Below are 26321 nucleotides of genomic sequence, written 5' to 3' on the forward strand. Positions count from 1 at the left end.
CGCGGCGCGGGCCGGGCCCGGGCGAGCAGGGGCGAAGCGGCGCGGCTCGGGGAAGGTCCCCGCGGGAGGCTGCGGACGTCCCTGCCGCCAGCCACCGCCTCCACCGGGAACGCGGTAATCGCGGGTTGCGAGGCAGTGCGTGGAGAAGGGGACTGTCCTACTCTGAAAGACTTCTTGTGCTTTTGGGGTTTTTTTTTCCCCCTTCTGTACGGGTCAAGCTGTGAATAATCATAGCACAGGATAATAGTGAAGAAACATTCCTATCTGACGAATTCACCGGGTCTTTTCATACTCGCTTCTGTCGCTTTGCGCCGCGGGACTTGGACAAAAATCCTTTGATTTCAGTGGAAACCTTGCTTATCTGTGGACTTCAAGATTTGACCGTACATTTGGACGCGGCTGGCTGTAAATATTCTGTAAGATATCAACACACCCTTCCAGCTCTGGATGGATATAATTTGCACAAAGGGACAGTGTCTTACACTAATGCACTTGAATCTTTCCAAGTCCTTCTGATTTACTGAATATAGCTGTGTGTCTTTAGCACAGATTTAAAATGCCTCTGTCAAGCTTAAAAAAACTATTAAATTCTTCATGTTGGATGAATCAAAGTTCATTTTACAAGTGGGCTTTTGTTTGAAAGTACAGAAACGAAGATGGCTATTGGAGAATATGGTAATTCGGGATTGGAAATACTAATATCTAGTGGGTAAATGCTCATGTAAGTTTAATGGAGACAGAGTAAACCATGCTCTGGAAGACATGTAGGATTGGGACCTTTTATATTAACTCAGATCAAAAGTATGTAGTACAATTGTTTATGCATTTACAACTTTAAATTATCTATTTAAAATAAAGGGAAATAATTGGTGTATTAAATGAAGCATGCTCATAAGTCTCTGCACTTTATTTAATACACTGCAACTCCATAAGACTATGAGAAGAATATTTATCTTGTAATGAACTTAACATTACTATCTATGTAGAGTTCACACACACATATGTATGTGGACATACACACCTGTGAATTTAAAGGAAAATATGATTGTAAAATGACAAATTTGGGCAGGAACATTACTTCAATCTATTTCTAACTTATTATTACTAATTTCTGTTGATGGAGTCTTTATGTGATTATAGTAACTTACTTATATAATTTTTAATATTGGTGATTTAGTGTGGTTAAAATGTAAATACAACAACTTTCTTTTTCAAGTGCCAGATCTCTTCCATATCAAATATGGTTAGATTAGTACAAACATCATGGTAAGACACAACACCTATTTGACTATTCAATTTTAGTCAGAATTTTCCATTAAGAATGTGACTGCCCTTTCTGATGCTTTTTAAGTCCTGTTTAACTAGCAATCTGTAGAAATGGCTATTATGTCTGAGTACTGTTACGTTATTACCTGCACAAGAAAACAATGAACTAATTTGAGTCATTGGTTGTTTTAGTTGTTATAACACACATGAGCGAATCAGGAATTACACTGTTTCCTTAAGTGAAATTAAATACCTAGATGTTGTTTATTCAACTTGATATTACTGTATCTCTTTTACAAAGGAAAGTTTAAAATTTTTCAGTTACATTCAGACAAGTATTTTTCTTGAGCCCGGTATAGTCTTTTTGTCTTCAGAGGTTCACTCACAAGAATTCACTGCAGAAAGAAGGCTCACCTATGTTCCTAAAAACACCTTAGTACGCATGGGTTCTTCCCATTATGTCTGAAAAAGGAATAAAAACAAATATTTCAGAATATTCCAGGAAAACATACCAGAAGATACTTTAAACCTTATTTCTGTTCCAGGCCTTAGTCATGGGGTGGAGGTAGTCCTAATCTACATGGGAGGAGCTATGCAGTCATACAGGCATGGCTGTGGCACATTAAGGAGTGTACACGGCACTAAACAAAGCTGGTGGCAGTGTGGAGGAGGGCAAAGCCCCTGAATTCCTCTGATAAATTCACACCTATATAGTCCTGCAAATGAACTGCAAGTTTCCGGGTAAATCTTAGAGCCTAATCCCGCTCCCTTTCAAGTCAAGGAAAGGGACCTGAGAATGTCTCTCTTGCCCCAAACAAATGACTGAGCTGCCATAAATCTGAACTATTTGCACACTCTGTTATTATGAGACTCATTTCTTGTTCTTCAGAGAACCAATAATTCAGTATTTTTATGCGATTCTAAAAGGCAGGAATTGGAGATCTTCGTACAGAAAATACTGTGTTAAAATATATTTTTCAACCACATTTCACCAAAAATATTTTAAGTTGTACGAACATCTCTGCTGTTTACAACTGTGTACTGAGATAAAAAGATGTCTATTTACAAAGACAGTACGCGTGCATACACTGTTGAAAACAGCGAAGAGAACTCAGCCCTCTTCATTCTGATGTTAACTTCTGTGACAGTTAGATGTAGTTACTCAGCTTCATAAATTATGGACGTTAATCTTAGAATAAAAAGTGCACCTGGTACCAATGTTTTCATAGAGGTTGCTTGTTGTCAGCTGACTTTTTGATAGACTGAATGAAGAATGTATTGTACTTTTCCATTTTAGTTTCTTTAAGGGCTGGTATAACATACAAATTCCTGTCATTTTAAATTGTTAATGGTATGCACAAATATTTTTATGCTTACCTGTTAGTAATTTATAGGTAATACGTATTTATGGACAGAATTTTTTAAATAAATGAGATGTATCAGTAAAATCAAAAAGCATTAACAATATGGTTACTTTTTTTAAAATAATTAAAAGAATGTTGGGAGATCATTGTATGAATGTAATGTAGTAATATAATAATTAGCTAGCATCCTAAATTTAATTATTCAGGTTATTGGGAATTTGGTATTAAGGCTGGATTACAACAGAGTGCAGGAAGAATGTAATGATGAATGTTATATGACAAGAATACAAACATTAAAATGTGTTCTTTGCATTGACTTTAGTTCACAGGAGCAAATAATAACACCACATAATTAATTCACTGGGGAATATTCATCATGAGAAGTAAATAACCTTAATGTCAGATGATGCCTTCAGTGGTACAGGTAAAATAAAAAGCCAAGGAAGCTTGTGGATTGTGGAATAAAATATTTGTATAGCTACTTGCTGCAAGTTTACAACTTGATGGTGACCACAATTTTTTTTTCTGTTAAGCCAAATGAAGGTAAATTTTTTTTCATATTCTAATTATTTAGCATAATTTACCAGCAAGAATCTTAGATGATATGAAATAATACTACTCCATCTTTTAATTTTTTTCCAAGTTACAAACTTGCACTATCTCTACCATGTTAAGAATGTGCTCTTTTTCCTATGAAGATAGGATATGAATTCTGTGGCAGATATATATTAAAATGTATAATTATAAAAAGCCAGTTCCCTAACAGGAGAAATGACAGGAGACAAAGCTCTAGTATTTTCACTTGAATAATACAGTCAACTCTTGATCATTCAAAGCTCTAGGGGTTTTAGATAAAGTTAAAACATGGATAACATGAAACATGTAATTTAGACTACAAAATATATATAATAAAATACACACTATGTAACAGAAAAAGAGGTCAGTGATGGATTATTCTGCCAACTGCAAAGGTTTCTTAGTCAACATGGCTAGACAGGACAGGCATCAAGTTTATTTACCAAATGCAACATCTGAGCAGGTTTCAAAGGTAGCCTGTTCCAGTAACATTATATTAGGGCCGTATGAATAGACGTAACAACAGTTCTTTTTGTAGGAAAGAGAAATGATCAATCATCACACATTGTCATTGGAAGAACTCTGAAATCTAGAGAAAGAGGCTTCATAGGCTCTTTGCTGTGGATATGCTTCACCACAGTTGAACAGCTTCGGAAAGGAAGCAGGTACCATTCCTGCTATAACTTCCTGCAAAAAAATTTTTTTTTTTTTTAATCTGTGTGCCATATGACTTTATCCCCTCAAAACTCCTGTCTTGCACAGGCACTGGGAAAGCAATTTACTGTCATGTTTCTAATAGAAATATTGAACTGCATGTCAGTTACATAACAAATCCTGTGCAATTTCATATGAGAGCTGTGAGGGCCACTATAGATCATTCTYGAGACATAAGGATAAAAACATTCAGGCAATTTTTTTTCACCTTTTAAGGTGTAAAGGTGAATCAATACAGCTTCATGACCCAGCAAGTCAATGTGGACATTCATCTTCTGGCAAAGGACAGAAGTTAAAAATTGGCCAAAAAGACTTGTATTCAGTGCAAGCTGAAAGCCACGGTTGTATAGATTAAAGAAATCTGAGACCATCGTATCATGCTTAAAATGCCTTGCCACTCCCTTTTTAATAAACTTGCCAGTAAAAAGAAGATTCAAGACAGGGAGATGATTATCTTAATCATGTATGCTAAAAGAGCTCCTTGGGCCTAGGCCTTTGAAAACTGCTTCTCTGAAAGAAAGCAGAACTTTTCCATTCTTCAAATACTGAAGTGCTAACCATCTCAGCCAACAGAGACCCAGTGGCTACATATAAATCGATAGGTTAAACATGCCTGTGACTGCTCTCTGGCACTGAGGCTGGTCACCACAGAATCTTTCATGCCTGTGTTATTAAACCCTTTTATTCTTCAAAACAGGATGGTCGCATGCATCATACTGCCCATTGGGAATTGTTCCTGACTCACACTGACTCCTAAATTGTGCCCAGGAATTCTTTGGGAGAGTACTAGCCTGTGCCGAGGTCCGTTCTAACACTTTCACAGACAATTTTTAAACAAATGATTTCCAACATCTGTGAATGCTTTGTGGCGGTTTAATTAACATTATATTTTATAGACATTCCTAATGCAGTCACCTTGAAGTGATGAGCTAAAATGAAGGTAAATAAGCGGTAACTATGGTACMCTACCTTAAGATAAGTCGCATTCATATTTTCAATTAATTCTTCATTGAAGCAATCCATCAGAAACATGACAGAAGTAGTTGACTGGAATTTGGCCATGAAGTTAGGTGTTAGTTCATGTGAAGACATTTAAGAGAGTCCTATACAGTGGCTAAAATAGCCTTCTAACTTGCCGTAGAGGTCCCTTTTTCTTTTAGACATCCTGTGGCCCTTATAAAAAGATGTTACAGTGAGAACAGGAACAGAAAATACATTGTGGAATAAAATGAAATAAAAACCAGTAACTTTTGCACTCCTTTAAATTATGGCTACTCAACTTTAACATGTATTGAAAATAACTTTTAAAATATAATTTATTATTTTTAAGCTAAAATGAAAAAGGTGTAAGCATAAATAAARCATCACTGGATATTTTCTGAATCCAGAGGAGTGCTCTTACAAATTCTTAAAAAAAAAATAAAAAAAATTGTTGATGATTTGCTTCCCAGTAGGATTGCAGGGACAAACATCAGTCCATCTGCTCTGTCACACATCTGAAGATGTGTGGGTGCTCCATTAGTAAGCCAGAAAGCAGTATTAACTTGTGACAGGTTTAATTTCTCACGGACTTTCAATGTCAGGCATTCTGAAGYACAGTCTTTAAGCCCCCCCCTTTTTTTTCTTTTTTTCTTTCGATGGGGACAGTAAGTAGTCCAGAAGACTGAACTGTTGAGTTGGAGAAGCTTACTTAGGCTTTTAGTGTACTAAAGTACAGCTAAATGTCTCTGCCTAGGTGGTACAACTCATTGGCAGTACAAAAATAAAAAAATTTAGGAATGGTTAGCCTGGAATTTTCAAACAGCCACAGCTTAAAAATCAAGTCAAAATCATCTACTTACAAAAAATGGCTTTTTCTGTATCACAATGTATTTAAATTCTAGTCTTCAATGTTTGAATTTCTGTATTTGTGCTCCAATAGTTTTAAAATATCTACATGATTTCCTTCAGGTTGCCTAAACATGATTCATCTTTGAAGGGAAGAAAAGCTTAGAAAATCTTGGCATAAGAGGTACATATTTGAAGAAACAACAGGATAAGAATGTAACGATTTTCTTAAAGGATATAGGTGAGTGAAAGTTGTTTACAAATCTTAACTATAATGCAAGAGTGCTTGTGTGCACAGCATTGTTAATTTATGTTAATCATTTATAGTTTTGAGTTACTACTGAACATTTTGTAAACTTGCCTATTTTCTGTACTGTATTCCCAGTAAAGATTGTAATCCAGTTTAAGTATTGTACTCATCTGAAAGATGATGCAGGGACTGTCCTGAAGAGATTGTATCTGTGCTTTTGCTTTTATGTTTTCCATGCATAGTTCAATACATTAAGCTGGTCTGTTATCCATAATATTGTTGTTAGGTAAAACGTAATACAGCTGATGGTCATAGCCAGAGCTCTTTAAGATCACTGCAAGTAGTAGTTAACCTTTCTGGAACAAGAGCAGCTTCTGCCAGAACATGGGGGTACATGTCACCACACAAAACAAAGGCACGTGTGGGTGGCACATGTTTTGTTGGATATTATTTTGAAGATAGGCATGTGTGAGAAAAACGATAAAGTAAAAGTAAAATGCCATAGAAACAGATGCAAAGAACATACATAGGCCTGAGCAAACACTGGAGAGTAGCTCTAAGAAAAATGGAGTAAGAGAAATTCAAGATGACCGTCAACCGAAAAGGACTTACAGACTTCATCAGTGAAATTTTCTCTTGGTTTCAGAGGAAAAGAACATAGGCACAATCTTTGTAAACAGAGTGCATCAAAGTATCTAATGCGATCAAAAATTTTTTCTAATAGAGACAATCCACTAGCCATTCACATCCAAGCATGTAATAATGCATTCCCAATTTTAGAGACAGTTACCTTCTAAATAGATACATAAATCATAATAACCTTGTGGTATTCAAAATATGAATTTTCCTGACAATCTTCACATCTCAGATAGACACCCCCCTCCAGAGAGAGAGAAATATACCCCATAAACTACTACTTATACTTTAATTCACTGGACATTTTCCTCAAGTTACTACTTTTGTACCTTCCGCGGTTCCATTGCTGTTTCCCTTCTTTTCCAAAGTAAAGTCTGGYAAACTTGTGCTTTACTCCAGGCTACATTAGTGACCGCTCTCTTCTGGTCAAAGTGCTTGTTTTTCCTGTATTTCCTTGAGCAATGTTTCTCTTTTCTCTGCCATTAGATTGTGTTTCCTTCTCACCTGCTCCCAAAGATAGAGGCAGCATATAAAAGCTCTTATTTGCCTTCTTTTTTTTATGCATTTTGCCTCTTTTCACTGGCAAAAATAATTCAAAATCCAAATCTCTATCTGTTTCTTGTGAAGAATACATTAGCCTAAAAGAGAATTTCTCTAAAACCAATGATCTTTCTGGTTTTGTTTTTTTTGATAGTCTTGTTTCCAGACAAGTCCAATGCTTATAGAAGCATAAGATTATTATATTATGTCTTTAAATGGGAAGCGAATGTAGAATTTGCTTTGGTGGGTATGCCAATTTAATTCTCTTTTGCCCTGACAGAAGTTATAGAGAAAAGGTATTTGTGTTTGAGTAATGTTTGCATAAGAATGTCAGTTAAATAAGGAATAATCTGTTGGTAAAGAGATTAAAACCAATGTTAAAAAAATTATATTTAAAGCATAGTCATAGCATAAAAAGTACTTATTGTTTCAGAAAAATGATGTATAGACTGAATTAAACTTGAAAACATGAAGGTTTTACAATCTTCCCAGTTTTTTCACACCTAGATTCAGAAACTAGACTGTAAAGTGCAAATGTTTCATTTCTTTATTTTATTTAAAATGTAAATGCTGTGCTGTGTTTATGATTGCCTGTGAAGAACTTAGCATATTACTTATACTATGAAAACTTGCATGTTTCTACATAATCTTCAGAAACACTGAAATTTATTATTCAGCCTAGGGACACTTTAAGTAGGGATGTACAGGCTACATATTTTGATGTTAACCTTATTAGAGTTTTCCTTAAGAATGCAGTTTCATGAAAAAAATCGTCATCTCGACAAATATTAATAGAAGCTTTGGGGGTTTGATTTACAGTCTAGATCAATAAAGGTAAATGCAGCTTTTGCAGTCCATTTAATTTTTGAATCAGAACCATCAGGGTTTATTTTACAGTTAGTCACATGATATTCTTTTGGTTCCCTTATTTCCTAAACCTCATTAATATCAGCTAGAAACTGAAAAAAGAAATTCTCAATACTCCTATGTTGTTGATGATTAACTCAAAATTATAACACATTGTATATGGGGTGGTTCATATCCATATTTTATGACCAGTCTTTACAGTTTTGTTTCATTATTGTGAACATTGTGTGTTACATAGTACTGTGAAGTTAGTATAAAACTATTGAACATTCAAGTTATATCAAACTGATTATCCTTAGCAGTTACTTGAATCTTTTTTCTCCTTTTCACACTTCCTTTAATAATCTTCCCTTTACGCCTCCATAAAAACAAATACATATATTCACATGAAGGCTTTTCTTACCAGGCCTCTACCAGCTTTGTCCTCTTTTAAAAGCAGTTCAGAGATGCCTAATATCAGACTTATTTATGGATGATGCTCTTCACATGTAGTAGATTTAATTTGTCCAGTTCCCCAAAATTTCATTCAAAATGCTGTGTATTGATGCCAAAATGCCTGAAATAGAAAATTTCACATGTAATTTCAGGGACCTGTAATTTAGACCTGTAATAAACTGGCTGTAGTAATATAACTCCTTGTCTAGCTCACTGTAGAATAATAGCTAATTCTTGGGCTAGGAATATGTTTTCATCTACAAAAAAATTGTAATTTTTTTTTTTATGGACGAGTTCTTGCCACTGTGTATGTGCCAAGCAAAAAGTTATGGTACTATTAATTTAATAGTTTTCCCCTAGCATACACACTTCCCTTTGATTGCAAAAACATACTGCAGCCTTTTTCTTAATTAAATGCTATTTTTGGTTATGTGTTAATGCAGAGCTCAAGAAAGGTTCTGGATTGCTAGCTTGGTAGACAGAAGTCCTTATTTATCCACAAAAACAAACAGAGCGGGAACAATGATTAATGCAAACTTCCTTGTGCTGTTCTTCTGGTGTGCCCCAAAGGGACCACCTTTGAGGTTAAAATGCAGTTCAGTCTCTTATTTCTTTTTAGTATGTGGCCTTTCTGTATGTTCAGTGTTAATCACAGTATTACTGATTATACTAGTCAGCAGGTACGTAGAAAAAAACTGGGCAAGAAAGAAATGTTCCAACTAACCTGTAGAAGAAAATAAGGTAAAGAATTCGGCCTTCCCAAAGGCGATAGCCCTCCTGTCCACCTCATTTTACTCTCCAAATTTGTTTATTCTGTATGGTTTTAGTTTGCTTTTAAGATTTCAGAATTTCTCAGAGGAAGTGAGCTTGGCATTTTCTAGTTGCTTGGGAAGCATCACACATGCCTACGGTTCTACAGAAGTGTTTTTAGTATGATAGAAAGCTCTGTCCTGTTTATCACTAATAAAATAGCTGCTCTTGCACCAGCTACGTCCATGAACATTTTAAGTGGCCTCAGCCGCCTTTCCTTCCAGGTGCAGAACACAGGACCCAGCTCCCCATTGTCTTGAAATTCTTATTATGGTTTCTAAATCAAAGACTCCACAGTGTAATCGCTTAATAGCAAAAAGCAGTATTTGTATACCCTGGAACTTTAAATAGATCCTAAAGAATACAATCAGTATTCCTAAAGCACTCCAAAACATTAGTGTAATCAGATGTCTGGGGAAGCATCTGGGTGCCTGAACGCGTTCTTGATAACCGCAGGTGGTTGGTCTAAGTCACTCAACCCCCAGTCCTCAAATACTTTATCCGGTGTCTGGTCATTTTGCTTGCATTTATACTCAGGAGGCCTCTGATCAGCCAAACCTGTTTGCTGCAACTCCGCTAGTGAGCCGCTGGATGCTTTTGACTCTGTACACGAGCGTAAATTATTAAAGCCAGCACCTGAACCGACTGCACGGCACCTTGGCCGCCCGCCCTCCTGGCCCCCAGACCTCGCCTCCCCTCGTCGCCTCCACGCCCTTCCTTTCCTCTCCCCTCCCAGCCCCACTCGCATAAGCGAGCCTGGCTGTCACCGGGAGCTCCGGCGCCAGCGAGGAGGGCAGCTGTGGCGGCAGCGGGCGCGGAAACCGCCCGCAACACGCCGCCAGCCCCGCTCGAGCGGGCGGCCGCCCGCGCCTCGCCCCTGCCCCCGCGCCGGCTGCAGCGCCGCCCGGCTGCGCAGTGGGACCGGCCCGCCCAGGAGCCAGGCAAGAGGTGCCCCGCGGATTTTGCCTCAGCTTCGCCTCTTTTAATTCACTGTTCTCCTCCTCGTGCTTCCCAGTGACGATTCCTCTCCCTCCTTTGGAAATTTCATTAAGAATTTTATAGTAAAGCGTTAGTAATGTGCGAAGGCGCCCCCCCCCCCGCTCCGAGAATGGACCGCTCCGCTGTGTTCCTCAGCGCCGACGCGCAGCTTTTAACCCCTTTTCCGCCGGCCTGCAGCCCCCCGCAGCAGGCTGCCGCTTCCGTGGAGGCTCGGAGGCGCCCTGAGCGCTGTCACGCGGGAACGCCGCGGACAGGCCTGCCTTGTGAGGCCCCTCTCAGGTGGMCGCGTGGAAGGGGGCAATGGCAGTTGACTCCCGAGTTGAGCGGTGGGTTTAAATGCCGCCAGGTAAAGTCATCCAATGTGTCTTCCTCCTGGAAAATCTTCCGGAGTTCTTACAGCGTCTTTCAGCTATTTCAGTTATTTTAAAGTGKTGTAGAGATCCGTGACAGTGGTTAATAGTGAGTGGTTTAATTTTTTTTTTTTWAAGTAAAACTTTGTAGACCTTGCATGTGATCGTCTTGCAGTTCCCAAGTCAGCAGTCTTCTCTTTTTTTTGAAAGCATACTTTGCTGTCAGTCAGGGAGAGGATTTGCTCCTCCAGAGGGAAGGTTGTATCTTAAGTGGGTTAAATCACCTTCCAGGCACAGTTTCTTTTCTCCTGCCTTGGTCAGTACCTGGAGCCATGGAAATACCCTGCCCTGAGGCCTGGTTTCCTAARCTACAGCTCTCTTTAAGGGCTTATGTGTCTGTAGTAAAATGGTATGGATTTTTATGTACACTCTTTCCCAATTAAAATTTCTGACCAATTACAAACAAATTGGTAGTAAACACGCTTACACTTTAAAATAATGCACTGTGAGGGGTCATTTAGATCAATTTTCTGTTTCTTCTGCTATTCCTCCATTTCTCTATTCTTGCTTCCCTCAACTTCAATCTCTCAAGAACTGTAAGTTATCCTAAATAAAACATAAGAAAAACCTGTTGACTTCTCTGTTCTCAGCCTCTTCAGTCTCACGGCTGTATTGAAAGCTAGAAACCACATTTTCCTTCATCAAATTGCCTCTCCTCATGGGTTCAAAACACTGGCACTCTCTGGAGTTTTTCCTGACCTCACTGGCAGCAATTAAATGCTTTTCTTTCAGTATTTTCCTTTTCTGACCTCTTTGCTGGGTCAGGGTTCCTTCTTTGGACCACTCTTTCTTTTTTTGTTATCTTTTTTCTCTGATTCCCACACCATACTGTTCTGAACCATACTGAACTGTACAGTATGAGCCATTCACATTTTTAGGAAGAAAGAGGGACATATAGCTTAAGGTAAATGCAGAAGAAAATTGTTACTTTTAATTGTTTAGATTTGGTAGTGGGGTACGTGTGGAAAGAGTTCTGGTAGAAGTTCATGTCTGCTGGCTTATTGCAGGGCAAGCTTTTTGCAGCGGTCTTAAACGTTGTATGAATGGATGTATGAATTGCAGTGCTTAGATTGCTTAAGGCCAAGTAAGGTGAATTACTTGTACTAGTGTCTGACAATTCATAAATACTAATATCACATTTCCTATAACAAACTAGGCATTAGAATATTTAAATTTATTACAGCTGTATACTTCTTGTATGAAAAATGTTTTGCACATTTGGTTTATATTTCAACATTAGTCTTAGTTTTCTAATCTAGAAAGAACACATGGGTTACTACTGCAACCACAACCCTTAAAGTAAAAGAGAAGGAAATCATTGTGCAAAATAACAACAATAAATTGCAAGATTTTGTTTAAAACAATGCATATGAGAAATGTCTGCTGCTTTTGCTTAGAGAACTTGTGCAACTTAAAAAAAAAAAAGAGGGGGTAAACAAGGATACTGTATTCACTCTGTGAATTTTGTTGTTTGCTTCTTCAGTCAAATGTAAAGCTTTCCTTTTCATATGAAGAAACAGTGGGAACTTGTGAAGTTGTGGTTGATTCTGTGACGTCCTGATCTCTTTTTCAGTTAGTCTCCAGAGAGGACCTCTATTCTCTTGCACTACAGCCCCACAGATGTCTATGATTCTTTTGGGGGTTTTTTTGGTTAAAATACTCAGTCTGTTTTTCTTCCTTCAGAAAAAAACAAGGAGATAACGTAAAACCTTTGTTTCTCCTTTGGGTTCAGTCTTCATCTTTTCAGAACAGCCATAAGCCTTTCCTTGTGGAAGGCACCTTGGCCCCCTCTTTGATGTCTAAGGCTGTCCATATCAATGTTTTTTTACACTGCCTTAAACTGAATGTTTCTCATGGTATCTGACAGCTTCTATCTAGTTCCTGTGTCAAGAAATTCAATATTAGGATTATATTTACAAAAATGTATATTTAGGTATGGAAATACATAGTTAAGTCACAAAAAAACTCTATAATGACACATGAAGGGAGAAATGACACCCTTTAATAATTTAACCCTAGTTTGGAAGCACATACACTAAAATACCCTAGGAACAGTAAAAAAAAATTTTTTTAATAATTACCATGTCCCTCTAATGTTCTTTGCTCTGAAAATACCAATAAATCTTCTAAATCTTATCCTACTCGATATAAATTTTGTCTTGGAACCCATTTTCCCTTACTACTTTGATAGGATTACTGGTCTAGGATGGAAAAAGGGAAAACTGTGTTAGCAGTCTTCCTTTATTCTTTGAGATTTTGCCCCAAACCATGTTTTCCCAAATTCTCTTCCTCTTGTCCTTATTTCAGGGGTTGAGAAAATTATGTCCAGTTGTTTTATTTCTTTAAAATAATCGGGCCAGTTTTGTGGCTTGTTAATTTATAAGAAACACATTATTTATAGTGAACATGGAATTTATGGCATTCAGAAAGATTCTGATTGTTTCTTTCTGAAATGGTAAGAGGCTAAGAAAGGCGATGTATCCAGAACTCTGTTGGGCTGGGTTTTTCCAACATTTCTGGTCAGTGTTCAGTCTTCTATCTGAGAGTTAATTGTTCTTTAGGATATAAAGATTCCGACAAAGCAGTAATTTGAAATCTGTCAATTAGAGCGTCCATTCAAGAACCTGCTTCCGCACTCATGAAGTCACGTACATTACAGGCATGTCTGTGGGAAGTAGCCGGACCTGCCTGTATTCCTGGGTGCTCTTCGTAAGAGCCGAATCAGCAGAACRTAGTCGCTCTGCCCGCGGGTACCTGCCCAGTTCGCAGCCCCGGAGCAATTCCTGTTTCCTCCCCGCTAGATGGAGGTATAGGGAAAGCTCCGCGTTCCCTGTGGGAAGGACAACAGGTTAATCCCCTATGGGCTGGCAAAAAGCCATACGTTCTCACCATTGTACGGTCTCTTAGACATAGTTGGACAATTAAAAGTACTTTTCAGACAGTACTCAGAGAAAGCACGGTCTCTGATAAGATTAGAAAGACAACTGAACTTGCTCGAGAGAGAGGAGATATTTGAATAATTAACATGTAAATATTTATGGTGATAATGCATACTAATATGCAAAACTTCTTAGGGTGCTTTAGGAGGAAGATATATTTTAGAAAATTGACATTCTGAAATGCATCGGTCATAATCTTTTGTCTAACTCAAAAAGAATGACCTAATTCAGCATATCTATCAATACATATGGTAAGAATGAGTGTGTCAAAGGCCTTAGTTATATTAGAGAGAGCAGTGTCTGGAACTGCTCATCATACAGGGTTTTGGATATGTCAAGAAAGCAGCATAAATTGCAGCTATGAATATATTTAGAAGAAGGCAGGCATTTATGAGAAAAAATTTACGGAGTATAAACATTAGGCAAGTGGATGTTACAGAACTGTGCAATCATATGGAAAGTAACTGGTAACAATTTGAAGTCTCACACTTTATTTTCACATGTGAAACTTCACTTTCCTTACAATAAACAGACAAAAATCCCCTTCACTTTATCAGTCCTATAAGTGCAGGCTGCATACAGGAGATTTACTCCACAGCACAGTTCCTACTCCCCAGCAACCCTCCTGCCTCTTTCTCTGATCTTCTGCATGTTATCTAAGTGCTTATTCTCAAGGTCTGATACTTCTAAAATGCTGTGGGTTATCAGGTGCAGACTACCCCATGAAAATATAACATATGGTATATAGGAGCACTGAATAATAAAGTTATTTGGAAAAGCTTGTTTTTGGGGGGCAGAAAGTCAATCTTCATCTAAATATATCATGTAAATAGAGAAGAAATCTGTAAATATGGGCTGAAATTCAGAACTTGTCATAGTTAAGGAGCACTTTTGCCCTTGCCATCTCTGAGGCAAGTGTATCATTCATAATATTTTCTGAAAAAATGAATCTGTGAGAAATTTTAGAAGTCACTGGCAAGAACATTTTGAGATGCTACAGTGTAGGAGTTCAGCATCTCTAAAATAGGGAGACAAGAATTATTCCTGCTTTGACTTGCTCTGATTGAAATAGAAATCTAAATCCAGTCAGCCAAACGATGGGGGCATTAATTTGCCTTGCTATCTCATAAGGTCTCATGAATAGCTAATATTTATGCTGTGATGTTTGTGGTTATATAATATTTGCAATAGTTTTTGTGACAATTACATGCTAAATCTATGAACTTGTTTTAGGTTTAAACCTGAAAAACTGAATATTTTAATAAATAAACACTAGGTAAGTCTGAATTCAATGTGCTCTACAACTTTAAAAATTAACAGTGGAGAGAAAACTTAAAGTAAGTATATGCCACAAAGTTAGTGCTTTTATAGTATTGTAATCACTTACAACTAGGTTATCTGAAAGACTTTTGTTTAGATAGAAGAATAAACTTCTTTTTAATATCTTAGTTTTCATTACCTTGCCTGCAGAAAAGTTTAAACCCCTGAAAATGTTTCACAATAAGTTTTACAGCATACCATTATCTTGAAATCTGAGGGTCTCATCATTCCAGAATTAGGTGTACTCGCACAAAATTACTGCTGTTATAATTAATGTTTTCTGTAAATAACGCTTTTTTTTCTGTTACTCTAAATCAGATTTTAAAAGATTGGTTAATTATTAATAAATTTAAGTTTTTACAKAGGCTAAATGAATTGCTAAGAGTGGATAACCAATCAAGAAATAGATTCACTGCCTATACTGAAAAATTTAAATTGAGCTTTCCAGTTTTCCTTGTCAGCATCCAGTTTTATTTTCTGAAATATTATCAGTTGTTGAAAACATCCTGGTACAAGGTGTAGTTATTAGAAATAGCCAGGAAGTGAGACTTTTTAGGAAAGAAGAGATTTGCCAGTATGGATTATATTGTTATCAATCAGTATAGTTATTAACCTCAGATACCAAAATATCCTGTCTATTCACCTTACCAGCTCAGACCTTCCTTTTGACTTGAGAGGTACCTTGTTGTTATCCTTCATCCCATACTACCTCATCTCTTACGTTTGTCAAAATGCTATCTTCACAACATTGATAATTATTATCTCATCTTTACAGGCACATCTTCACACAGAAATATGGAAACATTTTTCTATGTTGGTATAGCCCTGAGCAGGACCAGATGATATGGCAATGACATCTACCTCCTGCCTACACTGTGCAGCATCCACTAGCAGAAACATCAGTAGAACTGCCTTAGTGGAAGGGAAAAAAACAACCCATGCAGACATTTCCTTAAGTCGGTGGCATATATCTGCTGGAATTTCTACCTATGATTTCATTTCCCCTCTTACCTTGATTGATACAAGTGGTCAGACATCAGCTACTGCAGAATGGTCCTGTCCACCTTCTTACTCTGGGAACACATATATTTTTAGCACATTTTTCTAATGCCTTACTTGGTTCCCACAGTCATTTCTGTTTCTCATCCAAAGTTGCTGTCTTCATTTTTAAAATGTTCCGTAGTCTTGGATTTGATGTTTCAGGAGGCAGCTGGATACCCTAGATTTTAGATACAGTTAGAATTAATGTTCCACAGTCTCATTACTGAAATAAATGATTTTTGGAACCACGGTTTTAGACTTCAGATTTTCAAATTTGAAGCAGAGTTAATATAGGAAAGAAGTATGGTGAATTATGACAGCAGGAAAGTTAACAGGGTGGTAAAGCAACAGCATTACAAAAGTAGTTAAAGTAGCAAAGACATGCTTTTTTTCCATCTTTTAATTATGTGTGTCAGCCACTGCCAAATTTGGATTTTGCCAGGAGTTCACTGGCATTTGAAAGTATATTCAGTTTAATGTAAGAAGGGGTATAAGAGTATTCTGTATATGATGAACGAGGGAGAGCTGGGATCTGGGAATACTGTTTGTAATAGAAAAATTAAGAGCTGAGGTATACCTAAAGTGGTCCAAAAGATTTGTGATACATGATTTTCTTCTAAAAAGTCAAGTTCACACTTCACCCCATGCCATATTTATCCATGTGTCTATTATTTCTGTGTTTTAGTATTGTTTCTACCAATTTGCCTGGTRTAAACATCAGACTCTCTAAGCTGTGGTTCCATCTGTATTGGGCAAATTTTTAAACAATAATGATTTTATCTGATGATGATTATCTTGTGATATGGGAATTATGAGAGTTTTACTTACAAGATGAGAAAAGAAAAATAATTTAGAGTTCTAAATCAAAATAAAGCAGGTAACATCATTTCAATTAAACTAATGAAAATAATGGCTTTGCACAAAATCTTCAAGAAGTGCACTGAGAACCATGCCTTAGTCAAATTGCAGTAAGCAAAATTGTTAACACAATGTTTAAAAATTGTAGTTATGTATCATAACAGGTAGAAATACTGACATTTAAAACTTATAACTATCTTATACTCTTCCTTAATGTGATTTAAGTCCTGATTTTAAAGATTTTAAAGTCACAAAATACTATGACTRTTGTTTTACATCTAGCTGACTATTTACGCGAACAAAAAACTGCCCTATTATGTTTGTCTCATAAACAGCTTCAGTACATACCACTGTGCACACACGAGTTTTGAAAAAAATTCATAGAAGTTGTTGAGAATTTATTGATTATACAGTGTCTTCAGTGATAAACACGCACATACTCTTTATTTCCATTTTGAACCAAATCATCCATTTCCTACTATTTTGGGGCAGCATTGACATATGAAAATTGTCTTTTCCACTAAAAAAAGAAGAAATGGATTGCGCTGCAGATAAAGGTGTCTGCAAAATAAGTGTGTCGTACCCTCTCTGCGATATTGCTGAATTGGCCTCTGAAGAACGGGCATCCCTTTTTTCAGACCCAGTCCCTGTTGTCTGTTGTACAGTGTTATGGTAAGGCTTGGAATTTTCCTCCCCGCAGCATTTTGTCTTGGGCAATTTCAAATATCTGGGAGCTATATAATATCAGATTTCTTGTTAGAAACGTTCAGCTTCCTAAACGAGGGCCACATCCATGCCACAGTGATTCRCTTGTGTCTGGTTTTCAGCCCTTTATGTGCCTTCCAGTCCTTTAACATTAGCTTCCTCTCTGTCCTCTCATTGCTTCTTGCCACTATTGGCACTATCAGCTTCCTTCTTGCATTCCTGCTCTCTGGAACACTCCTTCATCTCTTCTACCTCAGTTAGTTTCTAGCTTTCTAGGCTGAAATATTGAATCTGTCTTCTAATCCTCATCCTGGATTGTTAAGGACTCTAGGGAGTTTGTACAAAAGCGAATGTACATGTTGTTGTTTATAACTGTTACTTGTTAGCAGGGAACGCCAACAATCTTTACTGACAAATACGAAAGTGAGAAAACAGCCCCCTCACCCAAAATAGTCTGCAGTTTAGATAAGCAGCCAAGGGAAGATGGATTGAATGAGAAAGAACACACAAGTAGAACAACCGAGTAGTTCAGTTAATTTCTTGTTTTGTTTGTTCCCCGTTTTTGTTTGGAAGTTTAAAAATGCAAAGTATTTTGTTTTCTATTACTCATTTGTGAGCTTTTCATTGTGAGGAGATCTGACATCTGTGGGCCTTTATGGCTAAATCAAGATAGGAAGAAATCAAGAGGAGAAAAAGCCTTTTGTTTTTCTACTGGAAAATTTAAAAGTTTTTTCTAGCAAAAGAAAAGCAAATTTACTTAGCAAGCTATTATTTTTAATTTGGAGGAGTTACTTATTGATGTTAGAAATGCTGTAGCGGACAAATCTTATTTCTATGGACTCCATTATATTATTAAAACTTGGGAAGGGCTGGAGCGGGCGCAGGGGAACAGTTTCTTTACTGTTCACTACAAGACATTCATTTTTCAAGGAAACTTACTCTTTTGAGGCTCTACGTACACTACTAAATTGTGTCAGTTTTCACCAGTATAATTTAGAGTAGATGCCTTCTGATAATAGAAAGTGTCACAGAAAAGGATAAAAAACTGTTCAAAATTGACTTAAGGCATCATATAGAGTCTGTACTATGCTCCAAACAGCTAAGAACGCTGATACTAGGTCCATGGCCAGGACATAGCCAAAGATGTTTCTATTTAGGGTAGTCTCCATACCAAGACTCTTATGTAATCACATCAAAAAGATGAAGAGCACTTCCCCCACTAAAAACTCCGGGAAGGTTAACGGTGCAAATGCTGCCTGCTCTCCTGCAAAGATGAATCACTCAGTGGGCATAGTGCAGCCTCAGCTGGAGCAAGAAGTTTCATTTGCATACTGTATGCCGGCAGTGATGAACAGCCCTCAGAATTTGGAAGAAAAATGTGGTATGTCTTTTACCCAGGAATATGCTTATTTTAAAATTATTTTGTTACATTTTAGTAGCTACTAGGAACAATGTGATTCCCTTCTAGTCTGATCAACAAAACATCTTGTTAAATGATAAAATACTGCTTTAATTTGTATTTCACTGACTAAGTGCATATCCTGCTAGGGAATCTTATGGACTGAAAGTGCATGTTCAAAGAAATTTCTTGCTCACGCTTCTGCAATCATTTCCTTTTCCTAAACTGTCTTGGGAGTCTTAGTAAGTATATTGCTCCAAACATAACATATGTACTGTACAACTGTTACCAGATCACATTATTTATCTCAGAAAACATATAGAAATGATTTATTAAACGAGACATAAAAATAAATACATTAAAATAAACAATACATTAAAAAATTTCAAATTAAGGTGCACATTCCACAAAAGATACATCTAATTTATATTAGTAAGTTAAATATTGTACTATAACAGTAATTAAAGGAACTCTCAATAAGAGACAGTGGGCTTAAAAGGTTTTCTTGTTAGGCTATAAATGATCTTAAGGGAAATTAAATGAAAGCGTAAGGAGACTTTCAAAATTGTACCAGACAGTCCATTAATTGACACAGATATATTTCAGAATTACAGGTCTATAAAACAACCTCAAAATGTACTTTTTTCTAAGGTAATAACACCATAGTAATATAAATATATTTTCACAATGGGATATGTGTTTGGTGATAGATTAACAATGACATTTCCATAGCTTGATATCTGGTATTACGGAGTTGTTCAAAGAATTTGCATCCAAGATTTGCATTCTAAAAAAGTTCTGTGACCCTTAATATTAATAAAAATGTTTCTATGGATGATTTGTCTTAGTATTAGAGTTTGCCCAGTGCTAACCTGCTAACATTTTGCACTATTTGGAAACTAAACAATAAAGCACCTGTTTATGCAACAAAAACAAATTTAGCAGACAAAATCTAACTGCTGAGATTAATTAAATTCAAAGTGTAAACTCAGACTAGAACTGAGTTTATGTTTTATTTACAAACCACCACATTAAGTAATTTCCTTTACTAATGTATACTTACGCAAAAAGTGTCAAAATAAAGAGGAGGAGCTGAAGTCTTATTACCTAATGAAGACTGTGATATATCTGTTCGGCCTAACAGCCACACTTCATTGGATAAGTGTCATGATTAAAATATGAATATAGAATGGTAAACCTTGTTAGGAAGGACAGAAAGAAGAAGAGGAATAAGCTATTACCCTGTATATCAAGGCATACATCCTTGCTCTGTGAGGCAGAATGTATCAGGAGATAAACCTGGTTAAAGTTCTTAGTGATGATAAAAGGGAAAAATAACAAAGGTGCTTTCATGGTTGGTCAAATACAGACCATCAATCCAAGGATATGAGGTAGAGGAGATTATTTTTCAGACTCAGCTGAACTTTGATAGTATTACAGCATATGGCAGGGTACAAAGTATGAACAAGTTCATGGAACGTTTTAGCCAAATTTTTGATTCAGACAGTAAGAAAGAAAATAGGGTGAGGTGCATCTAACAGTTTGAAATCATGTGTATAGGGTTGGGTGAGAATTTGAAGATCAAAAGCAATACTGGTGAGCATAGTCATGAAATAATAGAATTCATGATTCCTAGGAAGAGATTAAAAAGAGGATTAGTAAATAAAATACTGTTGGGAAGGATTCTAATGGAATCTACTTGCTATCCTGAATATGTCAACAGTGTCATACTGCTGTCCCATGCTCAAGCACGGTATCTAGATGCTTAAATAAGAGTATCCTTAGTAGTAAGATGTATGAACTAATACGTCCGCTGTATTTGAAACTGATAAAGCCTAAACTAGAGAATTTTGTTCAGTTTTGGTTGCCATATTTCAGGAAAGTTGTGAACAACTGGAGAAAGCCTACAAGGGATCAGTGAGCATAACCTCCTAGAAAATATGACCTGCCTAACAGCTGAGTAAATATGGCTGTTGAGGCAAAAGAAGGGAGGCTTTAGGAAGCTCTCATAACTGTGTTCAAATATGCAAAGTATATCTGAAAATGGCACAAGAAACAGCAGTGGATGAATGGGACAGAGAATAACAGCTCACTTTCTAGCAAGGGAGATTTAGATTAAGCGTTAAAGAGAAATCCAGCATTTTAACAGCCAGGATACTGACTAACTAAATACTGGAATAGATGGTCCAGGCAGATTGTAGAATCTCTGTCACTGGAGGTTTAAGGACAAGTGCTGTCAATAGTTTAGATTTTGCTTTGGGCAAGAGAATGGATTAAATGAGTTTCCTTTCAATTCTTTATGATTCTTAGATTTTATATCTACTTTACAGAGTAAAGTCAGCAGTGAGAAGAAGATGCAGAGTAGTGGCAAGGTAAATACTTAGTTTTCATCTGAATGATTGTCCTTTATTAATGCAGGCAAAGATTTGCACTGTGATTTTAAAAGTGGAAAACCTGCATCCAGATGGAATGTAAGTTTGCAAGAAAGAAAATAATCAAATTCCATCTCTCTAATGAGACATTGTTGACTGACATGATTTGTAATAATTCATTGTATCCCAGAGCTAATGGGATTTGTGCCTATATGAATATATTTCCTCAGAGCAACCTGTATAGATCCAAAATAATATAAGGAAAGTAAAGCCAGAATTCTTTCTCAGATAGTACTGATTTGATCTAGTCTTTTGATTTAAAACCCTTTAGATTATACCTATCTTGAAATCATTTATTTCTAATGAATGTGCATTAAGCACCAGCTGCAGAGCATCATTTGTAAATCTGATCCCTGGCCATTGCAGTGGCTGCCTTGAGGCTGGTCTTAATCACTGGCTGTGGTACTACATTTAAAATATCAAACTATATTAAATTAAGTTTAAAGTATAGACCTGCAGTCAAGAAGCTCTTTGGCCATTAACACTATGCATATTAGCGAATAATAAATTTTATTCCCTCTTAACGTTTTGATTCTTTCTTCCACAGACTACAACAATTCATAGATGATGCAAGTCCTTCTCCAGTTGAAAACAGTAAGAGGTTTGCTATTGAAGTTTGTCTTTGATTAATTGATTTGCTTTTGATAATTTTTGCCATATTATTATATTTATTATTCATGAGATACATTTCAGATGTTGTAAGAGTGGTGTTGTAGCTGTGCTCGTTTAAGGGATATAAGCTAGGCAGGGCTGGAGTTGTGCAAGGTAATCAGAGGGTTGTACTTGTTAAATCCAGTGGTGATGACGACGACTTTCCTGCGTAAGCCTTGGAAGTAGATCCCCCTGCTTAGTCTGCTTTCTGTTTATTGTACATGTTGTATGTGTTCTATTACAAATAACACATTTCAGTATCTTCTGTGTTTTAGTTATGGTATGTATTATGGTTGTGGTATAGTGTTGCTTTATGTACTTGATGCATTTGCTTGATGAATCATTCAGAGATGATAAAGGGCCTGACCTAAAATCCAATACTCTCGGTAAGAATTTCCTATGGACTTAAAAGGGAATAGAACTAGGCTCTAAAGAAGTTAGCATGACTTTCATGAGCAGTTATTATTCCATGAAGCTACTACATCTTTGTTCTTATGTAGTGTAAAACAGGCTTCATATGTCTGTGATACTGGGAAAGACAATGAATTTTGGGGTCATCTCCGGAACTGAAAATCACTTTTTCCAAATACATGATTTTTATTTCTACTCTTTAACCTTTTCCAAGGAAGAGTTAAAATAAAAGGAAATCCAGGCTAGTCTAAATTTATTTCTTTGGATATTTGGTACATATTTTCTGTTCTTACAGTGATAATTGAAACAAATAACTGAGTAACTAAACTTATTTTGTATTTTACTTTTCACAATGGTACAGGATGCATCTAGAGGAAGTACAGGAAAAAACATTTACTAGAGAATTACATGGCAACTCAGTTCCATTGCATTTTCCAGAAAAAATATTAGATGGTATTCTTATGTCACATTCTTTTACTTTTTACTTATTACTGTAAAAACTGCCACTGTCTATCCTTCTTTATTTCTACAGAGCAGGGTTTTTATTACTGGCACGTGTCCTGCCCAGGTGGGTTACAAATTTTTGGGAAAGCTGATTCTAGTCTTCACCCCAGCCACATCCATAGTCTCTGTTGCCCAGCAATTACCATCTCCTTCAGGCAGCCTCCTTCGTGCATCCTCTTCTTCTGTCCCTGTGACTGGGAAAACCTTTGTGACAAAAACATTGAAATCATTTGCTTCACTCTCCTTTTCCAAATCTTTTCCCCTGATGCTTATAATATTTTGCCACATGACTACACTATGCTCATTTTTAGCGTAACTATATCATTTTGCATGACTGTTTTTTGTTTAACTGTTACTTTGTTGTCCCTTTCCTTGCACCCAACTTACCTATTTTTTCCTTGTCTTTGAAGGTGATACAGTAATCTCTTTGAAACAGGAACTATCTTTATTTTTGCTCATTATCAGGACATGTCCTGTCCCTTTAGGACCATGATCAAGGCCATTGGGTGGTACATAACCCAAGTAATAATAATAAACAAAAACCTTGTTGGTTTAAATAGAGCTACAGTGCTTTACATGATCTGAATATCTGGTCTGAAAAGTTACCTAATTGCGTTCCTTTGGGGGTTTCTTGGATGTTTTTTCAGGAAAAAGTTAGCAAGTTTGGGTGCTTTAGCACTTAGTTAAATTCTATTCAAACTATTCTATAAATCCTAAATTTGCATATGAAAAGAATTAGTTTTTCCATAGAAAAGTGGCAACCATTTAAAAATAAACCTAGATACACCTAATCAGTTTTAATTTCCCCTTATCATTACCTGATTTTTCTCAAGGTCCACAATCTCTTTCATTTAAGCTGGCATTTCTTGTAAAAAGTGCTTTGTACAACACTATCACTAGGCCATGGTATTAATTCAATATTCACTTAGCAGATGAGCATCATCTAATTAATTAAAGGTGCATATTCTCTAGTCTTTTAGTTTTGAAGCAACTATCTCACTAAGCTTTGGTCTGCATTGTAAAACAGTCTCAGACCACACAAACCAGTTTTCTTTTAGATGAAACTAAACCAGGAGGTGCACGCCCACGCACCTAATGCTCACTGACCGCTGGCGGCATTCAGTTCATGGGACCAAGGCCTGCAACGCAGACAGAAGGGACATCGGTCTTCAGCGTCAGCCACTCCACTGCACAAATTGACTCCTATTGCCTTGTGCTACTGGGTAACATAGGCAGCACTTGTCTCATCCTGTGAAGTGCTGGACATCCTCATCTGTTAGGACATTTGGCAATATCTGCGTTTTTTTTACTGCTATGTGTCATCAGTCCATCTCATAAATTACAAGGTCTGTCACACCAACAGGTAACACTTATGAGTGTGAACTAATACTATTAATTTTAATTTGACCTTCCTAGCAGTTTTTTCATGTTTCTTCGAAGCAATGCAAACTTTTCTACATGCTTTTTTCTCCATTATGACTACTGGATATAAGCAGTTGTCCTGGTACTTTATGAAAAATCATGGTCTCGTATAAGGAGGGGCAAAAGGAAAACTGTACTCTAGAAAATGCATGAATCAAAAGATGTGATATTTAATCATTTTTTTTCTAATGCTGTTAAAATTCATTTACTAATGCTTAACTGATGTTGTGCTTTATTTAAAAGTATTATTCCACCGTTCTCTGGTTCATCTTTGCAATAATTCTTTTGGCTACTCTTAAGAAAAAAGGTCTGACTGGCAGTCACTGGAGAAGACAAGGCTGCAAGGCTGTAAGGCTGTGAGCCGAGAGGAGGAAATGCTTTGAGTTCCCAAATTCTCTGTGTTCTGTTGGTGTATACACACATGTCCACAGTTCATGCAAGACCAGTGAATTTTCACCATAAAACTTTGTCACTTCAGCCCCTCTATATTTAAAATATTAGTTCCACCAATACACCTAAAGTCAAAGGGCAGCCATTTTAAATACTGAATTTGAATGTAGGAAACAAATTTCTGTGTTTGATGACTGGGTATCTTTTATAGTGCTTTGAGCTGATTTTGGCATGAAAGGTACTATGGAAATAAAGGTAGCGTTTTTTCTTCTGTTATTGTAGTATCATCCCAGTACACTTGCACCGACATCATTGTGATTGCGGGATGGGAAACAAAATCCCTTGTAGATAAATGATGGAATCAATGTCATAAGAAATGAGGTCATGAAAAGTAATTATGCTGCATGCTCAATAACAATTTTCCAAATACTATCATTTTTTAATATAGTGAAATGGCTCCATCTATTAACTGCTTGAAAATGTTACTTCTTAGATGTAGGTTCAAAACAGGAGAAGATTATTTCCAACTCAGTAGGGAGAAGCAGAAATCTATACACTGTTCTTAGAAAAGAAAAAAAAATCCATCTGTACTAATAACATATTATTCATAAAGCCCCAGGCTGTTTTAGACTGTTGGAATATTACAGACTGCATAGTGGGCTTTAAAACAGAAAGCCAGTCCTTAATTGCAGGAGCATTCTGTGCGTTATTATAATAACAATTTGCTCTGTGATTCTCTTCCCAGTAATTAAATCTGTCAGTCTATGGCAGTTGAGAGGTACATTTATAATAGTATCTTACTTTTATTTAACACCTGTAAAGCAGAAAGTACTATTCTTGTTCCTGATATACAAGAATCAGTTCAACAGCAATGAATGTGGTCACCTTTGGGATGAAATGTGGCAATGTAATCAAATGAAGCAGTGTTCCTTAGGTACCTTTAATACAAGAATAAAGACAATTATAGCATGCATCAAAAATTGCAGGAAGAATTCTGGTAGAAATAATTTAATTACTCAAGATACAATTTGATGAAATCACAAAAAGAAGGTGTCACTCTGTTCTTAATGATAAGGTTTGCTTTAAGTGCAGATGGAACAGGCATGCCAAAGGAAATACAAAAATGTTTTGCAGCTGATGTGTTCTGGGGAGTTCTCTAATTCAAAGGCTGGCCAACCTGACCTCATCTAGCTTATCATGTAATATTGTGATAAAAGTACAAGAGTGATAGTCAAAAGACCTCTGTTCCATTCCCACTAATTTATAAAACAATTTTTGCTTGCAATGATGGGCAAGTCACTTGATACCTCCGTATTTCATAAGAGAACCCTAAATGTGTGCTCTTTATGTATAACCATTCCAGTTATGTACAGCTTCTTATCTTTGATCCCTATTGCTTTTGCTTGTTGCTATATTATGAAGTTTTTCTGCTAATGAATGCTTCAGAAATTAAGATTCTGATGTCTTTTATCCCTACCCCCACTCCTCCAAGATTGTGTGTTAATGGTACTTTTGAAACATCAAGTCCCTCAAATAAAGTCCAGCATTCCCCATC

General features: G+C 36.6%; 1 long non-coding RNA gene across 4 annotated transcripts; it reads left to right on the forward strand.

The window, feature by feature from the left end:
• LOC112976223 lies at nucleotides 1–26321 on the forward strand. Of its 4 annotated transcripts, none has more exons than XR_003256964.1 (5): nucleotides 1–675; nucleotides 5871–5988; nucleotides 21287–21328; nucleotides 21936–21989; nucleotides 24013–26321. It is a non-coding gene; the product is annotated as an uncharacterized LOC112976223 (long non-coding RNA). The 4 variants fall into 4 exon arrangements; XR_003256963.1 differs by having other exon boundaries at nucleotides 21936–21982; XR_003256966.1 differs by lacking the exon at nucleotides 21287–21328.

Source organism: Apteryx rowi, unplaced genomic scaffold, assembly GCF_003343035.1.
Source record: "Apteryx rowi isolate R43461 unplaced genomic scaffold, aptRow1 scaffold_71, whole genome shotgun sequence".
Classification (NCBI taxonomy): domain Eukaryota; kingdom Metazoa; phylum Chordata; class Aves; order Apterygiformes; family Apterygidae; genus Apteryx; species Apteryx rowi.